This window comes from Cnephaeus nilssonii, assembly GCF_951640355.1.
Source record: "Cnephaeus nilssonii genome assembly, chromosome: 5".
NCBI lineage: Eukaryota > Metazoa > Chordata > Mammalia > Chiroptera > Vespertilionidae > Cnephaeus > Cnephaeus nilssonii.
The window spans coordinates 73,106,869-73,114,236 of NC_137076.1; positions in this window are offsets into that span (position 1 = coordinate 73,106,869).

Below are 7,368 nucleotides of genomic sequence, written 5' to 3' on the forward strand. Positions count from 1 at the left end.
TTTCATAAATGCTGGTGTAATTTTCTTTGGCAAGTTTAAGCTATTGTATGCACTAATCACACACTTTCAAATGCATTTTTTGTTATAGAAATGTGGTTTTTGCTTTAGAGAGATCACCAGTCTCAATGATTCAGGAGTGTGATTAGGACCCTATTTTTCTACTCCTGGCTCTTTCTGAAACATTTTTCAGTAGTTTTATTCCCTATTTATTATTTGTCATGCATTTTGCCAAGAGCTTTAGAAACTGTTTTCAAAATTTTATTTAAATCTCAGGACACCTTAAAAAGTAGTCATAATTGTGATAACCCTTTTACAATTGAAATTGAGGCTTGGATGGGTTAAGTAAGTTGCCTGAGATCACATAGTTAGAAAATGATTTTAGGGGGAAAATGAACAACTCATTGCACCTCCAATAATAGCCCTCAATGTTCAGGTCATGTAGAGTTTTTCAAGCTCTACTCTTCAAGCCTATGGTCTTCTGGGCTAGAATGTAACCTGAGAGAATGTGGAGCTGTAGCCATTTTCCACCAAATCAATAAAGTCACAGCATGAAAGTGAGAAAACCATGCCAAGAGGTGGACAGAAATTCAGTCCTGATAAAACTATTTCCTCCCTGAATTCAGATCCACTTGAATCCAGATTTCCCTGGAATTCTTTTTCCCCCAGCTTTATTGAGGTATAATTGACAAATAAAAAATGTATATATTTAAGGTGATGTTTTCACATTCATATAGTATATACACTGTGAAATGGTTTCCACAATCAGGCTAATTAACAGTTACTGTTTTTTTATGGTTAGAACATTTAAGATCTCTGCCATTTGCGATGACATGGATGAATCTGGAGAGCATTATGCTAAGTAAAATAAGTCACAGAGAAGGATACATGACATGTGATGTCACTTATTTGTATAATTTTAAAAAGTAAAACTCATAGGAGTAGAAATGGAAAGGTTGTTGCCAGGGGTGGAGGGTGAGGGATGGAGAAAATGGGAGATGTTAGTTAAAGGGTGCAAAACTTCATTTATGCTGGAAATGTTTAATTATGTGAATAAATTTCCTTTTATTGCTGTGGTTTTCTGTCACTTGTAATGATGCATTAGTGGAATTAGTTTGAATCTGGCTCTGCATGACTTTAAAGTTTATACTATAATCTATATGCTATAATGTCTCTCAATGGTATTAAACTGAGGACAAGAGAAAGTCCAAAGGAGTCTTCACCGATGTCTAGTGACTTACAAGTACAAGCTACTCTATAATTTCCTCCTGTTAATAATTAGAAAACTGTCTTGTACAAAGTCAAATGCATCCAATGTGACAATGTATTGAAGAAGTGCAAAAATATTAGGTAACTTTCTCAGAGGCATGACCTATATTATGAATGAATTTTTCATTATAAATGTTATAAATTTTCTGTAGACTTGAAGCATATTTTACTTAAAAGTGCCCAGTAAAGAAAGGTCTTAATATCATTCTTTTATTCTTCCACAACAACCATCTGATGGTAACCATTTTATCCCTAGGTCAAATTACATAAATGCTTCTTAAAGAGAGTTACACATGTGGCCCATTTGTTTTACTTCTTTCCTTTCTAGTGCCAAATCAGTATATTCGAGTGATGGGATAAAATGTCTTTTCTCTCCTGCACCCGCTACTGCTATCCCTAAACGGCAATCATTTCACCTGATTCATTCATTGGACCTGGCCAGACATTTAAACCATAAGGATGAATTGGAACCAAAGGAAAATGGACTCAAATACACACCCTTAGCAGAGTTGATGAAAGCATTCCTTTTTCACTTGACATATGGATAATTTACTACTCTTTGTGCTGCATAAAAACAGTGTGTGTTGATTTTTGCCTGATAGTCATACTTATTGGCTCTGAAATGAATAAAGTCCCTGTGATTGTTTGTCAAGTGCCCATTTAAAGATGCCCTTGGCACAGAAATACTCAATAGCAAACCTTGTGTCTCATGGTCTATACCTACCTGAGCCACACCGCTAGATACTTCCCATATATGGCTTTCTGAAGTTCATGCCAGCCACTTAGTAAGAAGTGAGTAAACATTCTTACATTTACAACAGCATGGATGGAACTGGAGAGCATTATGCTAAGCGAAATAAGTTAGTCAGAGAAAGATAAATATCGCATGATCTCACTCATTTGTGGAATATAATCCTACATAATAAAATGGTAATATGTAAATTACCATCACTCCGCTACGCCCACGATTGGGCCAGCAGGAGGCGCAGGGGGCGGGACTCAGGGTGGCCGGGGTAGCTGATTGGGCCAGCAGGACGCTGAGCTCGCGGCGCCACTGGCGCCGCGAGCTCAGCGTCTGTGCCATGGCTGCCGGAGGCTTTCGGAAGGCCTGGGGCACCGGCGGACAGCCGGCCAGGTCCCCTGCGATCGAAGGCCAAAGCAGGGGACCTGGCCGGCTGTCTGCTCTGGCGCAAGGCCTTTCGAAAGCCTCCGCAGCGCCGGAGGCTTTCGGAAGGCCTGGGGCACCGGCAGACAGCCGGCCAGGTCCCCCGCGATCAAAGGCCAAAGCGGGGGACCTGGCCGGCTGTCTGCTCCGGCGCAAGGCCTTTCGAAAGCCTCCACAGCGCCAGAGGCTTTCGGAAGGCCTGGGGCACCGGCGGACAGCCGGCCAGGTCCCCCGCGATCAAAGGCCAAAGCGGGGGACCTGGCCGGCTGTCTGCTCCGGCGCAAGGCCTTTCGAAAGCCTCCGCAGCGCCGGAGGCTTTCGGAAGGCCTGGGGCACCCGCGGACAGCCAGCCCGCTGGTGCACCAGGTGCATGATTAAATCATGCACTGGGCCTCTAGTGAACAACATAAACTGATGAACAGGGACAGATCCAGAGGCAGAGGAGCATCTATCAGACTGCCAGACCTCAGAGGGAAGATAGGGGAGGGTGGGGGAAAGGAAGAGACATCAACCAAAGGACTTGTATGCATGAATATAAGCCTAACCAATGGACATGAATACCAGGGGGGTGAGGGCATGAGTGGGGGGGATGGGTTGGGGGGTTAATGGAGGGGTGAGGACACATATATAATACCTTAATCAATAAAGAATTTTTTTAAAAAAAAGAAGTGAGTAAACAGAAATATTTCTGTCTGAAACAATGTAACAACATAAAGTAGTTGTAGAGAGCCCTCAGAAAAAGCCCCAAGCATGGAACTGCAGACTTAGCAACTAGCTTTGATTTCATTTGTGTTTGTTTTTTTGGGCCACCAGATTTCAGCACATCATTGCTACTTTGAGCACCAGTTCTCCTTCCAAGGAGGCTGAGGGGGTATTAAACAGTATTTTCAAGTTATTTACTCCATTTCACATTGATTTGCCGTAAGCATGATAACAGTTCCCTATTTAGACCAATTTGAGGTATGGCAGTTGGGAGGAGGTAGAGGGAAGCTACAGAGGCTTTACAGAATGCAGTAGAGGCAAGAGGCTAGGACTTGTTTATGCAAAACAACATTGGGTGCTTAATTGCCTGAAGTCTTGTACTGCAATTTTAACTTTGTACCCTTACCTAGGGAAAAGGAGAATAGCATTGAAAAATTGAGTCTCCTATGAATACTCACTATAAGGAAGATGGAGGTTTAGACAGCTACAGTGGAAAAGAAGAAAAATTCAAAACAGCATTAAAACATAGTCTCTATCCTTATGAAATAACAATGAAGTGAGAACATGAACAAATTTTTAAAAAATCAGTTGAGCAGCAAACGGTAAGATTTCGTTATTTTTTATGGCCAAGTAATATTCCATTGTTATTTATATCAAAACTTCTTTATCCAATTGCCAAAAACATATAATAACTATTAAGTTTTAACTCTTAAACATTTTTTTTTTTAGTTTGGTTTTTGCCTTGACAATTTTTCATTAAATGTCCTATCTTTAAATCATATCTTTCTGAAAGAGATCATTATGCTAAGAAAATGTTGTATTCTATTAGAGGCCCAGTGAACTAAATTCGTGCGGGTGAGGGGGGGTTGTCCCTCAGCCTGGCCTGCACCCTCTCCAATCCAGGATCCCTTTCGCAATCTGAAACCACTGACTCCTAACCACTCACCTGCCTGCCTGTCTGATGCCCCTAACTGCTCCCCTGCCAGCCTGATTCCTCCTAACTGCCTGACTGCTCTCCCCTCTGGCCAGATCCCCCTAACTGCCTAACTGCCCTCCCCTGCTGGCCTGATTGCCCTAACTGCCTATCTGCGCTCCCCTCCTGGCCTGATCCCCCTCACTGCCTATCTGCTCTCCCTTACTCTCTGTGCCCTGTTGACCCTGGCGCAGGAGTGCGGAGAGCTCTCCGCTGTGGCCCTGCCCCTGTCCTGATTGGTCATTATGTTATGGCATCCTGACCAATTTGCATATTACTTTATTATTAGTATAGATTACTATTATTTCTTAAGGTACTGTTAAGAACATCCTATATAATAAAGAGGTAATGTGCAATCAAGCAGGCAGGCAGGCTAGCCATTGGGAGCCAGCAGTCCTGGATTGTGAGAGGGATGTCTGGCTGCCCGTTTAGGCCCGATCCCTCTTAAACGGGCAGTCAGACATCCCCCGAGGGGTCCCAGATTGGAGAGGGTACAGGCTGGGCTGGGGAACACACCCCCCAGGTGAATTTCATGCACCGGGCCTCTAGTTTTTTATAAATGGATACAATTAGCTCATAGACTGGCAGCTTTCTTTGACATTTTTTTCTTTCCTCCTTTTTGAGCTTAGTCTAATATCTGACTGGAACTTGTAAACATCTGTCTAGAATTAATGAGATGATACCATTTGGGTCCCAATAAGCTCAACAAAAGAGACTGCCATGCTTAGGAGCTGAGTATCACTGATGTAAAGTAAAAATTAACGAACTAAAGTGTTGTAGAGGGAAAAGCTCACAGACTAATCCCTCTAAAGATTCCCTTTACACAAAGTTGAGACTTTAGGAAGAAATGTTAAAGGAATATAATTACTAGAATAATAACTTATACATGTGATTAAAATACTCAATGTACTGACAGTGGGGGGCTTTCTTCGAAGATTAATTTGAAACATAACGAGCCAGAGGCTCCCCCTAAGTGTCCTCAAGCCGGCCTGCTCCATCTCTGCCTCCATAAAGATGTGTAATTTGACCCAACATACTACCTCACCCTTTTTACCCATGCAGATTGTCTTCCATCCAGAGGTTTCAGTGGTTTCACAAATGTAAATTTAACAAGACTCAGCATCACTTCTGTCCACAGAGATGGTTCATTTCAGTAACAGAAATTCACCTAAATAGTCTATTCAGGGTCACCTGAGAAGTCCTTCCTGTGATCTGGAAATGGATATTTAAAGTGTAAAAATAAGCTCTGGCTGGGTAGCTCAGTTGGTTTGAGTATCAACCCAATACACCACGGTTATGGATTTGATCCCTGGTCAGAGTACATACAAGAATCAATCAATGAATGCATAAATAAGTGGAACAACATATTCTCTCTCTCTCCTCTCTCTCTCTCTCTCTCTCTCTCTCTCTCTCTCTCTCTCTCTCTCTCCCCTGCCCCTTTCCCCTCTCTCTAAAAAAAAATTAAATAAAAAATAATAACATGTAAAAATACCTTGCAGCTTCATTGCAGATACAAATTCAAATTCATTGCATCCTTTGGCAAATCCCACCGGAGTGACGAATCATCTTCTATAATATTTACAGCAAGACTCCTACCAGTTGGCCTTTTTTCAGCCTCACCAAGCACCCATATACCTGGAAACCCAGACTTTAGCCCTCCTCTTTCCTATCTTATCTTCCCCAAAAGTTAAGTGAGTACAGAACATAAATTTTAAAAGATTTTTTATGAATCATTTGCTTAAGTAGTTGGCCATATTTTCTTTTGTTCCCCAAAACTCTTCTATTAATCCAGTGAACGAATATTTATTAAACACTTACTGTGTTGCCACTCACTGTGCTAGACACAGGGAATGCTACAGTCATGCTCCTCCCTTCACGGGAAGGACAGACAGTAAACAAGAATCAGCCACACTGTGGTCAGTGCTATGAAGATGACAAACGTGATGGGCTGGGTGAGGCAGGGAGGAATGGATGGACCAGGGAAGCCTGAGACCCTGAGCATGAGAACAGTCAAACTTTTTATTTTTCAAAATTTATGTTTTGGGGCATCTTAGAGATTTTTCATTTCTAATAAAGTGAATATTAATACTTAACATCCCATATAAACAAAAACTCTTTAGGATGTTTGTGTGTGTGGTGTGTTTTTTTTCAGAGTAAAAAGGTAATGAGACCAAAATGTGAGAAAACCACTGTGGTTTATCCCTTGTCATGATTGGTCCATATCTTGCTCTGACCTCATAAGGCGCCATTGTGATGGAGTTGCAAACCACCCCTCTGTAAGGTCCTGGCTGGGCTGAGGTTTTAATCCATTAGATCCCAGGAAGCTGATTGATGGTGACCTGTTGCAGTTGGACTACTTGGCTTGTTTTCTCAATTTTTTTATTTTTCTTATTTTTATTTATTTTTATTATTTGTGTTGTGTTTTTTTATTTTTCATTTTGTTACTTTTATTTTGTGTGTTTTTTGTGTGTCACTATGTCTAATGACTTTGCAGACTTCTCTGCCAGCAAGGATCCCCGTATTGGTGATTACATCCTCCTGAACTTCATTGGCAAGGGATCCTTTGCCAATGTGATGCTGGCCCGTCACATTTTGACTGGCACTGAGGTCGCTGTGAAAGTTATGAGGCAGCAGGACTCTTCTAGAGTTTTCCAAGAAGTCCATAGTCTTCAGGGCTTAAATCACCCAAACATCATAAAGTTATTTGAGGTGATTGGCACCCCGAACCAATTTTATCTCTTCCTGGAGCATGTGACTGGAAAGAACTTACTTGAATACTTGGAGAATAAGGGCCGTATGAATGAGGGAGAAGCCCGCACCGTGTTCAGGCAAATAATATCAGCCGTCCAGTACTGCCACCAGAGGGGCATCATCCACAGGGACCTGAAGCCGGAGAACATTCTTCTGGATGGGGAGATGAATGTTAAACTAATAGACTTCGGCTTCAGTAAGAAAGTTACGGAGGAGAAACTGAGCACCTTCTGTGGCACCGCCCCCTACATGGCCCCAGAGATCTTGCAGCTCAGACCCTATGAGGGCCCGCAAGCAGACGTCTGGAGCCTGGGAGTAGTGCTCTACCAGATGGTGACGGGGAATCTGCCATTTGAAGGACAGACCTTTGAGGAAGAGAGGCAGCAGATACTCACTGGACAATTCCATGTGCCATACTTTCTGACTCAAGAATGTAAACAACTTATAAGAAAATTAATGACACTTGACCCCAATGAAAGACCAGCCCTAGAATATATAATGAAGGACCACT